Raw genomic sequence first — 23,361 nt, forward strand, 5'->3', positions numbered from 1 at the left:
TCGGAATCTGCAGGGCTGGTTCTCCCACACTTTCTCACTCCCCATTCCCAGCTGCTGTTGCACAGCAGTTTTTGTTGTTGTTGTTGTTTGTTTTGTTTTGTGTTTTTGTTGTTTTTTTTCCCCATGCTTAAATTTGCTCTCACAGGGTGCAAACAACATCACTTATTGGCTTGGTTCTGGGTGGGCAGTGGCGGGTCCCTTTGGATCCACAGGGCAGCTGCTGGATTCTTGTTTTAGAGGCCACCCTTGCAGCCCCCTGCTACCAAAACCTTGCCACATAAACCCAATACACTAAATCAGTTCAGGAATAGAAATTGCCCTTCAAAATCTCTTTAGTGTCCTGTCCCATTAGGAAAACTCTTAAATTTCCTTAAGAGAAGATGCAGATTTAGTGTGTAACAGAATGGTTCTCTTAGAGTTCTGGGACCTCCAAAATGTCATAATCAATGCACTTAGCGTTAGATTCCTTGTATTTATAAAGGAATCTTAATGCGTTGAGAAAGCTTGAAATACGAAGAAAGGATCCAAACATGTAAATTCAGTAAATTTTTTGGAAAGCTTAATTCCCCCACTTACTTTATCAGAAATGCCTAAAATGTGACTCTTGCATGATATTGCAAAATTTTCCTAAACATCAAGTTGTCCATATTATACTATATTCTTTAACAGAGTTAGTGACTCATGCTTTCACTTGTCATAGTGACTCAACAAGCTTGTTGAGGGGAGAGGAGAGGAGATTCAGTCAGAATGGCTGATTTAAATTTTCTGCCATGCACTATTAAGTCTAGTGTCTAAATTATTAAAAAAGGGGGGCTACAGAGCTAAATGAAGGTTATTCTTCAAATTTGACTATCATTGGCAAAAAATAAATCTGTGTTTTAAAGGGTTTGTAATTAGGAAAGGTTTACATTATCTGCACAGTTTGTCATTGCCGGGCTATGTAGAGGGACTATTTAGGTAGAATCTTTAATTTTCTCTCTTCTTTCTGCCCTGGGCATAATTTTAGAGGAAGGAATCTGTGCTGTCTTAGAAAAGAAAACTAAAAGTAGTCTTGTAGTAGTCTGCATGCTTAACAAAGACTTTGTGTGTGTGGTTTTGGCAAATGTTCCACTGATGTCATAAGTTAAAGTGGTAACAGTAATAAATATGATTTGGATATTGGGTTAAACACTGAGATTTCCACTGTGTTAACACCCACCGATTGAAACCAGGCTTTTTCCTTCAGGCATTTGGATCACAGTGTGGATTTGTATTAGCACTGAATGTAAAAAGATAAATCCTAGCTGAACTTCACCTATGTAAAAATATTTGTGTGGCATTAAAAATATGTTTGGGGATTGAATGATTTACCTAGAGATACTGATCTCTAAAATCTCCATTGGCTACAGAAGACTTCAGACAAATAATTAAAAAATAATTTTTTGAGTTAAGGGAAAAAAATCCGTTCTATTTCATAAGTAACCACTGAAAAGATGACTTCAGCAAAGTCTACATCTTTTCAGCACTACTGTTTTAAGTGCTGGTTAACCTACTGATTCATAAACAACTTTAGAGTTCTTGAGTCAGTTCTGGATGCATTATAAACCTGAAAGATAGTTTTGCATTTGGGCTGTTCTGGTATCACCATGTTACAAGCCATCTCATTAGCAATTTCATTGTTTTAGAACATCTTGGAATACCACGGTAAGGAAATTGCTTGCCTTGTCTTTGTCTTATTTGAAATAAGTAGCCAGTTCTGCATTAAATCACTTGTGCCTTATATTCAGCAAAAATCAAATGAACTATTCTAAAATCATAATTAACTGGGGAAAAAAATAAATAAATAAATCCCGTTTTCCTTTGAGTTTCCATGATAATTCTTTCATAATCATACATGAAAATAAGTAAGTTGGTCTGCGAGTGTTATTAAAATTTGCATTATTTATAAATCTCAGTACAGTTTTGGGGGTAGATATTTTGGACGTGTGATGGTGTCTGATTTGCCACTGAGCAGCGCAAGAATATGAAGTTATAAAAATATTCATGAGACTTCAAGCAACTTAGCTGTGAGGGGAAAAAAAGAACCAAGAAAAACACTTTTTGGTGATATCCTGTAAGGTTAAGCTGTATTATTCAAACAGCAGTTCCAATTCAATATTGTAACGCTGAATTTATGTGGGAGGCTGCCCTCTGGCAATAGCACAGGAAGGATTTGGGACCTATTGTTGCTACAGCAAAGTATCTTTTTCAGTTCCAGTGCTTTCTTATAGCCAAAGGAAAGAGAGTCTCATCCAGAATCTAGGTTTAAACACTAACTCTTTCCCTACAGTTTACTAGGGCACTGTGAAATAAGTATGGATAGTAACAGGTTTGTAATTATCATACTACTGATCTGTGTAAAACCCTATGCAAGTACTAGTAATGTGATTCCTCAGCACTGAATGTGTGATTGCAAACACTTCAGAGATCTCTGTGGTGATAATAAGAGATAATGTTGATTTTTATAAAACAGAACTAAGCTTGTGACAGTCCCACAGAAGCCAGCGCATTACAGGAGGATATTGGTCTTCACTTGATGGTTTTTGCCCCCTCCACAGCAGACACTCCCTTCATGGTATCGAAACCTTACACAGCTATCACAATTTTTTACCTTCATGGTGCTTTGGGAGTGGGAAACTGGTTTTTTGTTTATTATTTGTGGAAAGGGTAGGGAAGTTTTCTGTGCTGGAAAGGGAGAGGGATGTGAGTCAGGACAAGCAGGTTGCACTGTTTTATGTTTTGCTTTAGAAGAAATCAGAAGTCAGAAGTTCACCCTGAGCACTTAGGGCATGTACCAGGGGGTGTCGTGTCATGTACCAGCCAGGTACATTAAGTTTTCTACTCGTCTAGCTGTAAATTAACCAGGCCCTGGTTGAAACATGTGAGGGCTTAAGGATGTATTGGTGCAGAACATGATAAAGATTTATCAGATCCTCAGTTTGTTTCCTGATAGTTAAAACCACTTTTGCTCCCCAAAGAAATCTGCTTGCAAGTCTTTGAAACGGCATTTATTGAAAATAGGGTTTTATAAATCAGTACAAAGATGTTGGTGTTAGTTGTGTTTTTGCTTTAGCTGAATAACTGCTGCTGTCTCCTTGATACTGTGGAGATAATTGGAAGTCACCTGCATGAGGTACTTCTGCGCTGTCTAGGAGAAACAAGGGAGTCCTCGAGTCTCTGTGGTAGTTCTGAGTTGCCAGATGTATTTGAAAGTTGCAGCTGAACATGAAAATGCAGAGTACAAGACCCAGCTGAAGTACATTTTGTATTTTTAGCCGGAATTGCTTTAATACGACTACCTGGACAAATTCTCAAATTGAGCAGGTCATTCTTAAAAATATTAATTTCAAAATGGAAAAGGTCTTGTGTTTTTTTGTTGTTGTTCATATATTTTTGTGTGTGTGTTCTTTTGTGTGTTCTTTTTGTGTGTTTGGCGTGCTCTTTTTTTTTCCTCCTCTGGTTTAAGCATCTTTGTGATGTGGTGGATAATGAGAGCTGAGAGTTACCAAGCCTTATACTTAGACAGTCTGACTAAATTGTTGGCAATACTATGCATAAGAGTATAATACCTATTCAGCACTACAAGACTGGAGGAACAAGATTTTTTCCTAGCATCAAATGCAAGGACTGTTTTAGATGCTAAAACAAGCACTAATTTAAATAGGTGACTAATGTTTATAGTTACTCTACAATATTCTAATTGTCCTAAAACGGTGAGTGTGAAGACGAGTTGCTAACAACATTTTTTCAGAAAACATTACTGAGAAGAGATTCTGCTACCCTCTTTACAGAAGGCTACATTATTTTTCTCATTATAAAGATATTAGTCACTTCAATACTTCTTACATTATCCTTTAAAATATCTTTAATGCATACATATGTACATACATGCACATGTATACATAAAGCTAAATCTTTATTCATGATTATATGGTTCCTCAGTCCTGCTGATACAAGAGGATCTCTCCTCGACCTCCTCCCAAGCTATTACCTCCCAGGTGGATGGCTTAAACCTACCTTTTACTGATGCAGGTCTATGTAACTGATGTAGTTCAGAACTATTTCACTTATCTTTATCTTAAATTCAAACTTCTCTTTCTAGTACTTTGTAATCCTATTAACACTCCAAAACTTGAATTTTGTGTTTTTCGGTTTTATTATACCAATGCTGACTTTATCATTTCAGTTTTATTATACCCATGTGGTGTTTTGTATGCCGCTTTTATAAACATGTTTACTTCTAAGCTGACTAGTCATAACTGCTTATGATATCTTTTGTTCTTCTGAAATTCATGGCATATCTGTTTTCATGGATACATCAGATGTTCTTTCAGCTCAGTTTTCCATTTAATACGTTAAAGTGAACTTACAATAACAAATCAGTATACTGTAGGATATCTTTTCTTCTAGAAATCAATCAATTGCATCAGTAATGAGAACGTTCATGCAGACAGATTTTAGAATTTTTAGAGCTTTAGAATTTTATTTTATTTACAGAAACTAAAGTTTATTATTTGTTATTTTTTAGGTGTAGCATTTGAGGAGGTTTAGGGAGTTTCCTTTCTTTTCAGGAATCTTACAATGATTGAAGGATTATTGGCTTCTTTGCTTCCAATTCCAGTGATTCCGGCTATGTGCTTGTTAGTTGGATTTCTTCAGGTTTTGTGACTAGCTTCATATATCCAGCTGAGTACAGAACATGTCCTAGCTCTTAAATAATAACATGAGCTTTAAATTAGAGGATGGGGCCAAACTCTTCTCAGTAATGGCCAGTGATAGGACAAAGGGTAATGGGTATAAATTGAACCACAGGAGGTTTCATCAGTGTATGAGGAAGAACTTTTTTACAGTTCAGGTGACTGGAACAGGTTGCCTAGACAGGCTGTGGAGTCCCCTTCTTTGGAGACACTCAAAACCCACCTGGATGCCATCCCGTGTAACATGCTCTAGGTGACCCTCCTTGACTAGAGGTCCATCTCTGGAGGTCCCTTCCAACCTCAGCCATTCTGTGATTCTGTGAAATACAGATAACTGCAATGATGTGCTTCTTTCAGTTGTCTCAGTGTTCGTCAGTGTAATGGTGCCATTCTTGTTTGCTACTTACAATGCTTCTTTAGCATCCTGAACTTCTTTGAATCCTGAATCTGAGTTGCAAGTGGCTGTTTGTAGCATGAGTTTTTTATAAGTTTCTGAGATCATCCAATGCCTTTTAGTTGTATGTTTTCAGTAAATCAATAACTAATTCAATCCATTGTTAATCCCGTTCTAATTTATGGATTCTCTAACCCTGCTGTTCCTCTTCCATGCTTGCTGCTTTCTTCTAATCCAAGCCCTTGTTATTTTGGAGGAGAAGCACACCAGTGGTGATTTTCTGCTCCAACTGTTTCTTCTACTGAACTGTGATTCTGCAGTTGTCCAATCCTATATAATATATATATATAATATAGTCATGTATTTGTATATATATTATGAAAATTTGGGAGAAAGAAGATTTTTTAAAGAAAAAAAAAAAGGTTTGTACTTGGCTTTGCTGCTGAAGTTTGTGTAGGCTTAAAAATGTCTTTTCTTATCTCCACGTTCCCTCAAATGTTCCTGGGCAGCCATGATGTTATAATTCCAGTAATGCTGCATCTATTCTTGTCTTTTAGAAAGTTGAGCAGAAAGGAAGAGAAAAGAAATATTTTTTAAGCAGCAATGAGGTTGGAGAAATAAAAAACTTTAAGGCATAAATGGAACATGAAAAAAGTCACATCCATTTTACTCTTCCTTTTTTTCAGAAGAGAACACTTGAATTCTCTTTATGTTTTGTAAAAACAGCTTTTGATACTAATATGGATACAGGCACAGGAAAATGTCTGCTGTTTGAACTCTGCATTAATTAGCTTTGTGTTATTTTTAACTGAACGCTCTTGATCAAAACTATAGTCTATATCTCTATAAAGTCGCTTTCGCTACATAGTTCTTATAAACGTTGCAGCTTGTGCTCTGTGAAGGCCAGACAGGTATGGAGAACTTTTAATGGTTTCTAATGACAAAGTTAACTGATAAAAAAATGTCTTATTTACAACTATGTTTTAATCATTAAAAGTCTCAGCAGTGAGTTATTTCAAGCAATGCAGCTACAAACAAAACCTCTTTTATAATTGAAAATACATCTGAATTTTGTCATTAGAAAATTCTTTAAAAGATTTTTTAAGGCTCTGTAGGGTTTTTTTTTACTTTACTATATTAAGTCAAATTATAATTTATAATTTATTTGCCTTATTACAACACTTCATTAAAATGTCAGAAGATACAGCTTCTAGCTGGGGTACTACACCAAAAGCTGTGCAAGCGGAGCTTTTCACATATGGAAATAGCTATAGCAGTTCTGTTCTGCAGCGTGATTTAACAAAGATTGATTGCAATCTGTTTTTATTAACTCAAGGAAGAAAAGCAGTACAGTGATATTAAGAAAATTAATTATAACTTTCTAATCTGGTAATTAATGTGCAGCTGGGCATGAGTGCAGTTAGTGGAATTCAGTGATTTGGCAGTCCTGACAAATTATCATAATCTGTTTTAAGGTAGACAACTGTTTTTTAATCTTTGCTCAATTTTTTTTTTTCCATTTCAGAATGGTTTTCACAATTTAGATGTTAGATATGGCTTTTCACTATAATAATGTGAAGTGAAGTTGAGCAGTATTTTTTAGAACACTCTTTTATTCATTTCCAGTGTTGCACTGAAGTTTCTTGTGAAGTCGTTGTATGAGACAGCGATTACTGGTAATTGACCTGCATATGTTGAATAATCTTAAAAAGCTACCGAGAATTTAATGTACCTTGTAAATTGAGAAGCTTCCAATTAAATAGAGTTCTTAGGATAATCACTTTCAAAACTAATCAAGTAATATAACGATGTTACTGAAACTCTTATTGACTTAATTGTGACAAATTAATAAACCTAACCGATGCAATTACTGTAATGGTTATATTAGTTTGCATTTTTCATAACCTATCCATACATGTTTTTCAAAAACACAAAAGGAAAACAGAAATTACCTCGCTGTATTGTAGTAGCATGACAAGGTGACTTGAGTGGGGGAGTGTTTGTGCCCTTCTTGCCTTCCTTATGAGGTATGAAGGTTGTCGTGAATCACCCCGTGCTCAGTGCCTCTTCTCTATTAGGAAATCAAGTGCTACTGAACAAAAATTAGAACTAGGACCCGAGCAGTGGAACTGATAAGAGAAAATGTTAAGAGCAAATGCTTAAGAGCAGTCTGACTGGTTTTGGCATTATCAGATTTGATCTCCTAAAATACACTGCAGAGCAAAATATTGTAATCTTGCCAATAATGTTTATCTTTAGTAGTGAAGTCCAGGAGATCCTCCAGAAGAAAATTCAGTCCTATATAAATGCCTCCAGGCTTTTTGTAACTATGTGCTTTTTTTTTCCTCATAATAAAGGTATGTAGTGTTAACCCTGATACATGAATCTTTCTGTTCTATTTCAGTAGATTGGCCTTTATTGTCTTTTTCCTTTTTTCCTTTTTCTCCTGATTATTGATCAGTTTCACCTACAAATAACTTTGAAAGTTGATACTCTTCTATGTCTGAGTTTCTGACATGATGACCATCATGATACTCATATTGAGAAAGATACTGTAAGACATGCTGAATTCTTCTGCAAGGAGAAATAAGGATTATTAAAGAACCTGTATCTGCTGAGATTGTTCTGGATATTCTCTTCTATTTTACATTGAGTTGTTACTAGAAATATCTTGTGCACATTCATACTAATCGTATGGCATTATCACATCAGTGTTGTGGGTAGGTGAGACAGACTCTTGTGAGCATGCCTCTTGCTGCAAGGAGCCTTCCTCTGTTAGGATGATCATCAAGTACTGTGTAGGCTGAATCTGTGCTATTTATTTCTCTAATGTTGCCATATAATTTGGAATCACTGTAGTAGGGAGCTAATGCCTGGCATTAGTCAACCATAAGAATGAGTGGTCCAACAAGCAAGACTTCCCATCTCATGTTCTTCTCTGACCTGTAACTCAGCATGGGCTGACTTGTGGAACTCAAAACTGTTTCTTTGTGTTGCGGATAACTAACAGTCTTACTTTTTACTCCAGCCCAGGAGTACCAGACTACTCTTTATTTCAGTGGGCTGGTGAGGAGTACCATCAAGGCATTGGTTTAGGTATCTGAACCTAGCTGACATCCAAAATATGTGGTATCTCCTGTGTTCTCACTGTAATCTCACATTAAAAATAGAGCAGCTTTGTGTTTACTGCTTTTTGATGACCAGACCTTCCTCACTTTTGTAGACCATGACCTGAGTTGACCTGACTTGGAGAAATGGTATAATTGAATGTCATTTTTAAAGACGTACCAGAATAGTTGGTTTGCTCTATATTAAACAATCCACTGCCCACCAACAAACTGTAATAAAATCCTAGCAGTAAATGTGAAAGACACATGAATGCTATTGTAAGAATCAAGATAGCAGAGGGTAAAGACAAAATAAGACTTGTACAACTGTGGATTAGTTTGAGAGCTATTGAGAAGGAAATTAAGAGAGGCTAGTGAGCCAGCTAAGCAGTTTGTTCCAGAAATTTGCTTTCATTGGTTTAAATTTCACGTTAAAATTACATTTTTATTGTTACAACACTGACACATCTTTACGAGGAAGTTAATAGGAGGGAACAATCTTTCAGCAAATTAAATGAAAGGCTACTATTTCCAGCTGACATCTGTGAAACTGCTGCTACATTCCTTGCAGTAGTGCTTAGAGAAATAAATGAGCAAGTATTCATTATAATCGAGCTTTAATGGTAGCCATATGCTATATATCTTGTAATGGTGCTCGTGTTGTGTGGTTTCTGTGTAGTATAAAAAAAAATGAGTATGTCTGTCAAAGGCCCATTAATGTAAATGTCTTGATTCAATACTTAGCCTCGGTGAGGCTTGTGTGTTTTAAATATATCCCAGCAAGTTGCAGTTGCTGCTGCAAATCTGACAACAGTCTTTCTGGTTGACCTTTCAGATTGTCCATTTCATGTCATACTGCATGCTGTATAGATAATGAAATCTGTTGGGGCAAAGAAGATTTTAAGTGTTTCATTTGGGTTTTAATTATTTTCAAATTAATATTTTCTAAGAGAGAGTAGAATGCGTTGTTGTTCAGCAATGTTGTTTCACATCACTTCATGATATTCTACTGAGGTTGTATATAAACCATTTTCTCTGTTTTCTATATAGAAATCATTTTGTAAATTAATTGAATTTGCATAACTGCATTTTAGTCAGAATTGTTTTGAAAGCTTTTGACGTGCTTTTGAAGGATTAAATCTGGTTTGCTAGCCTCCGAGGTTTTCATGAGTGGTAAAAGTTTACAAGCTTGCTTTTGAGACTTTGGACAGTGCTTCAATATTGCTTCTTTTTCTCCACTTAATGAAGACTAAACAGTTCTTCTGAATGACACACCACCTGCTTTGATAATGCATACCTTAAAATTTAGAAGAGGACTCTGTATGGGCTTTACTTCTTTCCCTCTTCCAATGCACAGGGATGGGGTTCTCTAAGCATTTTTTACTACCATTTTTAAACAAATTTAAATCATTGAGAATTTGTAGTTTAGATTTCTAGTTCTTTATTACATGTTTTTTGAGGGGTTTCAGGAATGAAATAATCACAGAAGGTAAGGCAGAATCATGTAATTACTTTCTATGTTCTGATGTCAAACACATAAGCTACACCCAAGTTTTTCCATTTGGATATTTATCTAACTGTTACTTCAAGATCTCCATCATGGAAATTCCATGCTTTTCCAAGGATGCTTATTCCAGTGCTTCTGTGTCTTCTCTGTCTTATAAAATCTGTCCCTGTCTTTCTTGAAATGTGGATGGTGTCCACTATTGGATGTAGTTCAAGAAAGACCTTTCCTGGGGTGAGTAAAACAGGCCCTTCAGAACCCTCTTTCCTCAGTTCATATATAAGCTACTTCATTTGCCCCACAACATGTCTTGTTTGCGTTTCTACTTAACAGTCTTCTCTAAAACCTCCTTCTCCACACCTGCCACTCCAAGCTTCTGGGGATGCTTCTGCAGCAAAGTCCTCAGTAGTTTCATGAATTGTTCAGACCTCTTTTTCATACACATTTTTTTGAGTCAGCAAACAAGTTGTTCTTGTCTTCACAGAGCGACTGATGATTCAGCCCACTGGTATAGGCTCAGCATCACTGAGGTTTGTTTCCCTCACTCAAGACCAGCAGAAAGTGTCGCTATCTTTTAAATATAAAGTTGGTGCTATTCTGCACCATGTCAATATCTGATCTTCTGATATGGGAGTCTTTGTATTTCAGTATCTTTTGAGCCTCTTTGAAGTAAACAACCACTTTACTTTTTCCTCTTCTCCTTTAACAATCCTTTGTAATTGTATAATGTCTTTTTTGGTTTTTTTTTGAGGGGGGGAGGCAAATTGGTTTGTCATTAATCAGTCATATATTGAGTAAACATGCCTTACCTACTTCAGAGGATTACAAAGATCTATTGCTGTCCTCAGAGACAGAAGCTGTAGCAGAGGTCATTTCTTTGAGCTCACTTGTTCCAGAAGGGACAAGAGGTTGGCCTTTTATATTCCATCCTTGCATTCATCCACACATCAAAGACAATTCAGACTCTGGTTGCTGGCCCTTAAACATGCCCTTTGGAAAGAGACAAAGATGAGAAAGGGGAGCCATCTCCTCTTTCTGAGTTTACTTCGATCATTTGGGCAGGATGTTGCTCTCATACTTCCAAATTTGTCATGCAATAAAAGTCAATAAATAAATTGCTTTGATAGATGAGAAAGGCTGTATTTTAAGGTACTCATAGGAAAATAGTTGCTTTTGATGGCTTATAAGCTCAAATGTTCTCTGTTACCCAAAAAGACAATATTGCACTTTTCCAAAATATTTATTTTGTCTGAAATTATCTTTCAACAGCATCACAAAGACTCATCAGTATGACATATCTGAGCAAAATATATTCCGTTCCTGCTAAGGTCTTCATTTCAGTTTGAGGAATAAGTGTAGTACCTCTTGCAAGATAATTGTTGCAAGATGCTACATGCTATAATATTTCCTTTCAAAGATGGAAAGCAAAAAAAGCAAAACAAAAATCCTTAAAAATAGAGATATTTGCACTGAAGCTATTAAAAGCAGTGAGAGATGACAAACAACATTTAAAACCTTTTACCAAATGTTTTGCTGGAAATGGGACTGAAACCTGATTTTCTTAAATGGTTTATAAAGCTATAGCAACATTTTCAACATGGGTAATGACATTGTGTGTAAGAACAAAAAAATACACATACTATCTCTAGCAGGATTCCAGAAATCTGTTTTCTAAGCTTTTAAATAGTAATCTTTTCATGCTGATTTCACTTCATCCTGTATTATCTTATTTTCATTGTACTGATTAAAATCCCATTACTCTTAAGCAAAGCTTATTTCACTACTTGATGCCAACCCCTTTATTATCAGATAATCTCATTTACAAAATCCTCCAGGAAATATTTTAAGTGTGGTCATGAGTATTAATGCATGGATTGTGATTATATTTTAAAGCAGTACTTTCAGAAGAAATGGTTGGTACTTCCCATTTTTCTGCTTTCACAGGCTAAAGTTGCTCCAGGGGTGTTTTAGGTTGCATATTAGGAAGAACTTCTTTACTGAGAGGGTTGTGACACATTGGAATGGGCTGCCCAGGGAAGTGGTGGAGTCACCATCCCTGGAGGTCTTTAAAAGACGTTTAGATGTTGAAGTTGGCGATATGGTTTAGTGGAGGACTTGATAGTGTTAGGTCAGAGGTGGGACTCAATGACCTTGAGGTCTCTTCCAACCTAGACAATTCTGTTTTTCTGTGATTCTAAGTGCTGGAAAGGGGATCCAGGACAGTCAGGTTTTTTGCTTTGTATTCTGGTTTCTAGAATCTGAATGGTGTTAGTGAAAATGATTTATATAGTGATAGCAGTGTTTCAGACTGCATGAACTCACAGTGCAGGACTGTAACGTTTGCACTTGTTTGCTATTCCTACTTAACTATAAAATTTACTGCTTTTTTTGCCCAGTCAATCTGAAACATCTTGTTACTTTTAAAGACTGTTTAGTCTGGACTGTGTATTTAGCTTGGTTACCTCTCTAATAGGATAAATAATTTCCATGTTTAATGTTCCTATTGAAATCCATTTTGTTATCCTCTTGTATCCCTCTCAACCCCTGCTTTCCATTCCCTGTATATTTGTGTTACCTGTTTTCTCAGCCTATTTTAACGGCAGTTATAGGATTTTAATGTTTGACCGTTGTCTGTTGCAACCACCAAGAGTTTTTCTGTTGGCTGTGAGTAAGGATCAAGCCCCTAGTGACTGACATCAGGAGAAACAAATGTTTATCTGATCCCAGAACAAATAGATTTATGTGACACGGCAATGTGTGGGTAAGAAGGAAGGAGAAGATTGAAGCGGACTGGAAGAAAGGGACATTTATCCTTTTCTTAAAGCATTTGTCAAAACAGATTACATCTTAGCAACCGGAGTCTGAAAAAGACTACTTCAGGTTTTTTATCCAGAAAAGCTGTCCCTCTCAGTGAACCAGAATGGCATTTCTGTAGTGTTTCATACCCCTGTCACAGAATCTGTGAAAGCAGACACTGAAGAGAGAGCTATCCCCCGACAGCAGTGGTGTCTCTGTGTTATGCATGCTGAGACCAATGTATATCTGTAAGTGCATGTGCAAGTGTGATCTATGGCATTTGGAAGTTAATGTTTTATCATATGAATATCACAGCTGCAAGTTTTGCTGTCTGGCATCTGAAACTGCTGTAGCTACAATAGCTGTATTAAAAGGAGTAATATTGGCTTGTCAGACAGATTGTCTTTGGCAAAGAATCCTTCACATGAACAGTAGCTACAAAACTACTTAAAACAGACCTTAGCAACTTGTCAGCCAATTATTTGTAATAATGAGGCCATGCAGTTAGCGTAGTGATTGTGATTCTCCGTTGCAACGTTTAATGGTGCCACATACAAAATCAAGAATAATAAATGTGAATAAATGTCTCGAAAGACAGAAGTCTGACTGGAACTGAAAGGGCTCTGAGTACACTTAAAATATTTTCTGGAAGATGAAGCTAATGAAAGCTAATTAGGTTCAGAAAATTAGAAGATTAAAAACACTTTCTAAGGCTACCATCTGGTATTGAGCAGTGAATGTAATCTGGATAAACAAAGTTGTTTATATATATATATATGATATATATATATATGTGACATCTATATTTAAAATGATCAAGATTGAGATTAGGATGATCTAGAGTATTAAGCTTAGTTAGGAATGGGAAATTAGGAATTCATGGCTGGGAAGTTTCATGTAGTCTGTCAGTTGCCATCCATTGCTCTGATGCTCTGTATATTTACCTTCTCTGAAAAGTCCCCATCAAACTGAAAAATATGAATACACAGATTTTGTCCTGTCCAGAAGATCATTAATGGCTTTCAGTGAAGAAATGGTTTGTGTTCTTCTGATAGAAAAGCCATTGTTATTCTTGATTGGATTGTCAGTGTTTTCAAGCTGAGCTAGAGGTGACCACTGTTGTGGGCTCTCCATCATAGCAAGATGTGAAGCAATTGGGAGAGCAAGAGAAGACGGGTTTCTAACAGCAATTTTCCATAGTATTTCTATGTTATCTAGTCACTTCCAAATGCAAAACACTCAATAGTCATCCTCATAACAAATTATTTTATGGACAAAAGAAATGATTAACGTTTATTTGTACTTGAACAATGCAAATGATGAGACATGAACAATTCAGCAAAGCTAGAGTGTCAGCTTTCAGGAAAGGAATTCTGATGTGGGTTAGAAGCTGAATGAAGAGAAATGAAAAGTTAATGAATTAGTTGGGAGGGGAGGAACAGAAATTTATAGCAAATCTGCAGCAGAAAAGAAAAATAGCCTAAATGTTGAATGCTGGAAAAGTGATATAAAACTGGGAGCAGAGCCCTTATAAAGAGATGTACTGAGCAAAGTAGATCAAGAATCCTGATTGCCATGGCAGTTTAAGGCAGGAAGCACTCATTTTTAATATGAAATGTGAAGTTCTGAAATAAGCTTTAAATCTGAACAAGGGTAGTTTGTCTTTTACTATTAAAAGTAAAGTGTTTGTGCTAAACTCTTCCAAAATCCTCTCCCCCAGTGAAGATGCTAGAAAAGGTGTTTTCAGGTGGCTTCTCAGAGCCAGCTTTTGGAGTTTTTCTTGAGGGATGGGGGATTTTTGTTTGTTTGGGTTTGGAGCAGGTTGACTGCCACTAATACTGAATTATACAAGTCGTAGTAGGAAATTTTATTCTAACACCTTATTTTTGCACGGATGGCAGAACCGTAGGCTTCTATTCATAACTTTTCATTTCCTGTTATTTTCACTTTTCTTCGGGGCCTTGATTAAAACTACTCTGTGCTGGTACTTATCACTTGCCCTGGTCTGTTGTGCTGTGTTCCCTCTTGCTTTCGTAGCCCCTGGAAATTGATTAATTAAACCTTTAGTGCATAAAGTAATAGGAAACGTGATTTGTTTAGTTTATTCATTGCTGTATCGTCAGAGACATGTAGGTCTGCGCTGTGTTCGGATAGATAACTTTTATCAGAAATGATCACATTAGCAAGTACAGTCTTAAACAGTGACACTGGAAATTACCTTTGAACACTTGCCATGTCTAATATCAATATTCGAAACTGTGCATGGCCATTTTAATACTTGCCTTTCCCTCTTGCAGACCCCTCTTGTTGTGGGTGCATACACATAAGCTTACTGTTCATAAACCCCATTGCTCTGCTTCACAGTGCCAGTTCCGCAAGCTTTGATTCCCCTTTGGAGTACCATTAATGTAAGTGCCACAGGGCAGACAGCCGTGAGAGAAGGGTTGTAAAAACCCTGCCAGTAAAGTCCTGAAGAAATTCAGTGTATTTCCATGGAGCAATGCTACAGGAATCTGATATAAACAGAGCAGACAAAGAATCAGAGTATCTTAGTCTCACCAGTCCATTCATTTTGATTATTTTAAACATCGGTAGGCCCAGTATCACTAGGTCCAGATGTTTAAAAACTGTGTTTCAGATCATGAATAAAGTGTCTGAAGGTGTGCCCTGTTTTTCATTCACAGCAGCTGTCAGACATCAGTGCATACTGTAAAGCATGGTCTTCCCATGGGCGATTTCACTGGCCTCTGCTTATTCTCTGCTGCTCTCCAGAGCCAGATGAGGCTGTCTCCTCTTCATCTTGGTTCTCTCTGCATTTTGGTCTCCACCTACCTTTTGGCTTTTCTTGCTGCCGTTGTTTCCATTAATCTTGGTGTCCTCTCACTTCACCATTTCTCCAGAAGCCATCACAACTCTGACCTAATGATGAGCTTTCACCAGGGGGCTGGTCCTGTTGTCATGACATTAGATTTTATGGTGGTATTGAACAGTCTTCAGCCAGATGATGATGTGTATGTGCCTCCCGTATAAATGGATGCATCTCCTGTACTGGCAGCAGCGAAGTAGCCAGGAGATCAGTGTACGTTAACGCTGACACCGCGTATGACTAGGCAAATAGACAAAATTAATGTTCTCAGACTAATAGCTCTCGGGTCTATAACTCTTCATTATCTCTCTTGTTACAGTATACAAACCATTTGTGTTCTGTCTGACATTACAGCATAGAAATTTTTATATTCCCTGTAGTACTGTAAAATTGAGTAACCACTTTTGTTGTTAGTTTACGCGCTGCAGTTGCTGATGGTATGAATTCACTGTCTGCCACCTCCTGCTAAGTCAGCATCCCTAGAAATCACCTCGCCAGGTAATTGCTGGTATCGGTCAGTCTTTGGAGAGGGCAGCTCAGCTGAGCAGAAAGCAACCAGCTGGGCAATGATTAGGCAAGGGCAGTGGTTACACATTCATTGTCACAGCTGAAAAACTCGCCAGCTGTTAGCACTTGCCTAGAAGATTCTCCTGACACCGAGGAATAAAACAGACATCAAAAACTACTGCATAGCCCAGCTAGCTGATTTAAGATCCTTTTTGTGCTACCTCCAGCTGTTGAGACAGTGTGTGAGAGATGCTTAACCAGATGATTGTAATTTTCCTTTCTTGTTGTGGAAGAGTCAGGGCTCCAGCCATTCTGCCTGCCTGGGTTACGTTGCTTGGGGGGAGATAGGGACCACAGAGGAGTGCAAAAAGTTAATTGCAATTTTTTGGAAGTTGTACTGGAAGGTATTTCCTGCTTGCTTCTGGGATTGCAGTGCACAGCTAGAGAGCTCTCTCTGTCACAGGGCTCTCCCTTCACCTTTGCAGGCAGGGTGCTGTCCTGGCAGCTCTGGCCACTGGGCTGGGGTGGGCAAGTTCAGTACCAGTGGCTTAGGCAAACCCGGGATTTTGTTGTTCCTGTCTTCCTTCTGTAAAATAGAGGTGCAGCTGATTCATGGTATGGGGAAAACAGAAATATATTTAATATCTTCAAGGTGATAGAAAATAAATAATCAATTTCACTGCTGGTAAAGGCAAGCCCTTACACCAAGGTGCCATACTTTATACCTTTGGGGAGAGGGGTGAAGGAAATTGGGAGGATTTTTTTTCTTTTATTAAAATATTAACTTATTTTTATGTTGAGGTGCATGTGTCACAAAGTATATTTAGAACATATTAATTGTTTGGTTATGAGGCCATCCCTCTGCCTAGTAAATGCTGAAAGCAATTAAGTTTTATTTAGCATTTTGACATATTTTGTGCCATCTTTGGCTCTGTTTCAAGTTAATCTCTTAAATATATTTTGTTTAAAATGAGAAATAAATATTGAGCATGTAAATGAAAACCTGACTCTTTACTGACCCCTTTTCATTTGTTCCAAGGAGGCTTAGTTGACTTAATTAAATCAAAATATTATTCTGAAGGACTGGTAGTGGCAGATAAGAAATTGACTGAAGGCTTTTACAATGTATAAACAATTTATTAGCAATACCATGATGAGACATTTTGTAGCTATAATGACTTTTTATATAAGGAAGGCATTTATTTGCACAGGGGAAAAAAAAAAAAGAGCCTTACATCAAAATAATAATAATTTGGCAAAATAGGATGTGCCCTTGAAGATTTTTCTCACTGGAGAGAATATAATAAAATTGACATACATTATATCTAAGATAGAAATGTCAGACATATTCATAATGCATTGTGTAAACTTGCTTATTTTTTACTAATTCACAACATGTGGCGTCATTTCTATGGCTTTAGCTGGGGATAGAAGATTCATGGACTTTGAGGGATCTCCTTTTCGTGTCACAGTACTGCAGAAGGGTTAACTTTTTCTTTTTTTTTTTCATTTTAGTCTGCTCAGTAATTATCTTGCAATATTTTATTAAAATGTCATTGCAAATGTGGTCTGTCCAAAAAAAGGACCATTAAAAATAAGTCGTGAGCTAGGAAAATCTTATTTTAGAATTAAAGAATTAAAAATATAACATTACCAACTCTTAACCTCCAGCCCTACTTCTTGCTATATATATAAAGGTGGAGAGAGTTATAAAATTCTTCTGATACCTGAGAAAGTATTTGAAATCCTGGGGAGATGTGGGCATCTGGCAAGGGCTAACTGTAGGTGAGGTTGGTCTCTCTGGGCTTACTCTGTAAACGGAGAGACTCCATCCTTAGAGTAATCTCCTCTGTGAAGTGATTTAATTCTGTTATCTCCCTGTACTGGTTATCAGGGGAGCCCTGAAGATATTTATTTCTGCAAATACCCTCCTTGAGCTTGTATTGGTCTCCCATTTCCAGGTCCTCAGTTACGGTCAGTTCTTTGGTCGACATACAATGTCAGTAAGCTAAATTACGCCGTCTTGGATATGACCCATACAGCAGAATCTCATGTTATTATAATTTTAAGGCTAAAACATAGAAAAGCAATCATATTATGTATGCAAAATTGTCAGAGAAATTTCTACTTAATGGCTATATGACCAAATGGCAATTCCAACTTCCTTCACGGAGGAAAAGCAGGGGAAATTTTTTTCGTTCCCAAAACAGCCAATAATTTTACTTCATTAGTATTTCTAAGGTGTGTATTCTTCGGGTTGAATCTCCAGGAGAAGCATGAAAGCAGAGTTCCTAAGGGAACTCTGAGGGGAAAAAGGAAAAAAGAGATGCAAAAGCTCTAGGAGAAGATTAGGTCCAACCAATTCCAGTTGTATTCTCCAGGTGGATTCTCTTACACTTCTGGAGGTACCAGGCACAACACATTTTCTCCATGTTAAGTCCCATGACTCTAGGGAATTTAAATCGAGTCTCCTTAGTGCCATGTTCCAATTTCTCTGTCCTAGAGTTTTGCACTTTCACCCACTATCATAATTTGAATAGCTTTTATGCAAAGAAAAGATCAGCATTAGTAAGAAGCCTGAAGGAACTATAGGGAGTTATTTTCGTATTTAATATTAGAACTTTTAACTACAGCGATTCTCAACACTTCAGATTGTCATTGCTGGGTTTCTCTTATTCTGGCCTTTCACCTTTTCTATTGGCCGGTTCTGCAAAAGGATGTTGACTCTTAGATTGTGCTTTTGAATCCTGCATTAAATATTGAAATTGTGAGGTCTTACTGTGTCTCCAACTTGTGGACTAGTCCTGACACCCTTCAGGAAAGGGTGGAGGATGAAAAATTTTCTGCAGAGGGGTGCTCACTAATGACCAGAATTTCATGTGTTTTGACCTGTTGAATTTTTTGTGTGGTTTCCCTGAGGATTTGCTGCTCCTTTCAGGTGAGAATTAGCTGCTGCTTTTTATATATTGGGGATATAATGTAACATTAAAAGAAATCTTGTAAATATTCTCGTGCCTCTGACTTTTGATAAATTAAAAAAAAGTTCATGATATTTTTATTTCCTCTGTGATTCCCTCTCCTTGGACGACTTGAATGTTTAGAAGAGCTGCTGTTCTCATACTTTCTGTTCCTGCATACAAAAGGAACAACAGTGGTCTACTGAAAAAATACCAAGTTGAGTTACCAGCAGCCCAGGTCAATCAGGCTTGTATTTCCACAGAGGGAATCACAATAGAATTACAAACACTGTGTTTTAGATTCTATGGCACTCAGTGTTCAGTAACAAAGTTCATAAACTAAATGGGAAATACCATAAAATAGTGATGGTCCTACTTTAATATGCTGTTCTGGTCCAGATTCTCACTTTACATTTCACTTAACTGCATAATACTAGTTATAATAATGTAGAAATAAGTCCTTAAATATGTCTTTAATATTTTAAAGAAAAAGATAAATTTGCATTTTATGAGTTTTAAGTATTATAAACAATTTGGTTCTAGACACAATGGATTGAAGTACATTAAAATAGTGTCCTGCAAACTGATTCTATTTTAGCACTGCTCTAAAACTTTAAACCACAAGGTTCATCAATGTGGCTTCTCCGTCTTCCTTCCTGAGGTATAGAAGGAATTTTGTTTCTGTCTCCAATGTCAGTATATGACTGATACTTAGTAAAGGTTGTAGTGAATATCAGCAGAAGAAAAATGAAAAATACTGGGACATTCAACCATTCTAGAGTGAAAAGAAGCTGAAAAAAATAACTTTTTAACAGATACTGCTTTGGTTGAGTCCAGTGATCTCCACATAAATTTGTGTAACTTAGACCCAGATCCTTAAGCAGCTGTCTGAAAATCCCCCAAATGTCCTGATCATTCAGGCTCCTTCCTACTGTAGTTTCCTGACATGAGTAATGGGTGACATTGGAAGAAAAACTGTAGGTACTTGTGATGTTATACATGTTTTTGCTAAAATTTGGAGCGGAAGTAAAATCTTTCACCATAGCTCCAAGCTTACATCTTAAGACTTCAGGAAGACAGCCTATGACTTCAGTAAGACTGCCTGTACATTCATAACTGAAGAGTAAATAAATAACCAGCATGGACTTTATGGCTGAAGAGTAAATAGATACCTAGTCTTGACTTTTTTGACTTTTGGAGAATTTTTTGGTCACCCCAATATTGGTGAAGACCTTGAAAAATGTCTTAGCAGAAGCACAGGATTTGTTGTCTCATGCATGGGCAGAAGTCAGTACTTTAATATGCCCAGTTATAAAGATTTACTGAGCTATTCCACATATTTTCTGCATTTTATTCTGCAGGATACCTTGTGTCATTTGCCTGTCCTTTATAAATGTACTCATTCTGTATAATTTTTGACACAGAAGTCTTTTTTCATTTCAGCATATGCCTTCCTCAACAGCTTCCCTATTGCTCAAGGTCTGTTTTGTTTTAAAAATATACAAAATTTAGGAAAATCCCTGAGCAATTTAAAAAAAATAAATAAATAACAGAAACAAACGCCCTCTTCTGTTTCCTTTTTTAAAGCCAAGAGTCTTAAACAAAAAACAATCTACTTTCTCGGATCAGAGAGTACAAAATGTCCCTCAGTCTGTATGCTGAGAGCTTAGTTGAGCATCTCCCAGGTTCTAGTAATGTCTTTTCAGGAGCTCATTATCTGCAGAGCCGTGCGTGCTGGAATCTCGCTTTAAAGTGATGATAAAGTTAAATGGAGCCAGAAGCAATACTGTGGCTGCTGTGTTCACCTATTCGCTTATCTGCTTTGTTCCTTGCAAAGATTAAATATATGAGAGAATATTTGATATCCACAGCTGAGGGGTACATGAAAATTAGCTGAAAACACTGCATTTGAATCCTTGGGTTCTACCATTCTTGAAGAAAACTTGTCAGTTTTGACTTAGAATGCCCATCTGAGACAGATCAAGCAGATATCATTATTTTACAGATTTCCCAGAAATATATTAATGCTTTTTTTTCTAACCAGCTCTCCCAAATGAAACCAATAAAAGCTACATTAAAATTGACATGAGTGCAACATCAAGCTTTCTACTTCTTTTGTATGAAACATAAAGAATGTAAGCTTACTTTCTCAAACCATCTTAAGCAAGAAGAATCTTCCACACACAGTAAAGCTTGCAGTGATGCTTAAGAACAGAGTGTTGCATGCATAAAATGTCTCAATAGCTGTGTTTGGAACTTTTTCTGATTAACAAAACACAGTCCATCAAAATGTTCTGACTGAAGGTGTTGATATCAGCAGAAGTTCTTGTGGAGCACAGGTAGGAACTTAATACATTTTCTGCCACGTTTAGTTGATGCATTGCTGCAGGAGCAACTCAACATTTCCACTTCGAGATTTATTGAGGAATTTAATAGAAAAAAAAAAAATGGGTTTTTGCAAGTTGCACCAGGACATGGTAACTTTTCAAGACCTTGAAATAGTTCGCCTTTTTTTCTGGTCAACTTTGTGTACCAGTAGTGTGTTATGCCATATCTTTTAATCTGAGTAATTTGGGAACAAGCTAAAATATTGTCTTCCAGAACTCATCAGTTAGGCAGAATTTGGGCCATCATGGCCCAGAAATGGTGCCTGCTTCTTGGGTGAATACGCCTGCAGATGTAAGCTCTTCAGTCTGTAGATAAGGTTTCTATACTGTTTGTCTGCGGTACTCCCCTTGATCTTATTTTCTGTAATATTTTGATACTTCCATGCCACCATCTGAAAAACTTTTGACCCACAGCAGATTGAAGCACAGACAACTTCCAAGCCAGTGGGTTATGTTTTCTTTGCTTCTATTTTCATCAAATGTAAAACACACTCTATTCATTGTAAGATTGCTCCTAAAACAAGACATTCAAGTCCCACGAAACTTGTGTTCTGTTTCTGTTGTGTAAAAGTTGGATTGTGTGTGTCTGCAGAACCCTGATTTCATTATCTCATTGCTTTTGTCTGCAGATTAGGAGCATTGTTCTCCTTTGGAGTTTTGGGCAGCCATTTGCGTCAGGGGACTTCCGTGTGTCCCAGCCTCTTGTACCTTTAGGGTCAGTGAGGGAAGCCCCACCTGACTGCTTTCCTTTTGTTTAGCCAAGTTCTCCCTCAGTGCAGTGCTCAAGTAAGCTTAGTCACTTTGATGCTCTTTGTGCTCTGGGAAAAAGAAAATAGGCAGCATACCTGCAGGGGAATATTTGGCAGACACTTGGGTAGTTCAGAAAAGGGACAATGCAGGAGGTAATATGCAGAGAATCATTTTAGTGGGACCTCAGTGAGTTTCAAAGGTGCCTTCAGCTCAAGGCCAGGCAGCAAAAAGGTGTTGGACAGTCTACAGCCACAGCATTTAAGTAGAACACAAACGTGTTCTTTTTTTTGGCATCTTTATTCTGTTTTTAGTTTCATGACTTGTTTTCATTTGTGTGTGTGTGTGCGACAGAAATTTCAAAACAGTGTTAATATAGCTAGTGGGAAATGACTGGAGTTGTCATTTCTTTATATTGGTAAAACTTTCATTAGAGATGTTTGACTTTCTGAAAAAGATATTTGAGTATCGCTGAGGGCTTCCATCATAATGAACTAAGGGTAGGATTTCTTAGTTTTGTTTATTGGGGAGGGGCAATATAAGTAACAATTTAACTCTGGAGGAATACCCAGTTTTCATTGTTCTGTAAGAGCTAACATGATTCTTGTGACTGCTTATGTGCAAAAGTAAAATTAAATTATATGTGTGTGTATGTCAGTGTCTGTAATGCTGTTTACAGCCTTGAAAATAAGGAAGAGACTCAGCACCTACTAAGTGTATTTGTACCTAACATTTGTGCTAATAATGTGCTTCTCTTATATGTCATTATTCGTCCAGATGCTCAGGAAAGCTGCTTTAGTCTTTTTTTTTTCTTTTTTTTTTTTTTTTAATATCAGGGGGGTTCTTAACATTCTGAATATTGCTGCTGGAAATTTCAAGAGGAAAAAAAAAAAAACAAACAACTTTTTTATAATGAAACTTCAACAAACTTTTTCTCCTGAATTTCAACCAGCATTAGTTCTAGTGGGGATTTAGCAATAAATGTGCTTTTATCTACTCTCAGCACAAAACCTAAGATTAATTTTACTGTGAAGTGTCTTTAGGTCTTAATTAAAAATGAAGTTACTCATCCTGCTCAGACTGCCCTGACAGACAATGCCTAAATATCCTTCTCCAGTTAATTTTTTGGGTATTAAGAAAGATATACTGCATATACTTTCAATTTAAAACTTGTCTTTCATACATGCAGTATTTTAAGGCAGTAAACACTTGCACTGTAGAAGGATGAGAGCAGTTAGGACAGGAACTTGTTGTGCTAAATACAGAGAAAGCAGGTGAAGTCTGAGATTGTTTTCATTACGATTTATTTAAATGTGATATCATACTGTGAAATAATGATGCAGTGACGTGTAATGTAGCTATACTTGAGCTAAAAGACTGG

At 36.9% G+C, this 23,361-nt stretch overlaps 1 protein-coding gene across 1 annotated transcript in view; it reads left to right on the forward strand.

Moving 5' to 3' along the window:
- MAN1A1 (mannosidase alpha class 1A member 1) overlaps nt 1-23,361 on the forward strand; it is a 138,064-nt gene that overhangs the window by 86,729 nt on the left and 27,974 nt on the right. The window lies entirely within an intron of this gene.

Source organism: Anas acuta, chromosome 3 (assembly GCF_963932015.1).
Source record: "Anas acuta chromosome 3, bAnaAcu1.1, whole genome shotgun sequence".
Classification (NCBI taxonomy): Eukaryota; Metazoa; Chordata; class Aves; order Anseriformes; family Anatidae; genus Anas; species Anas acuta.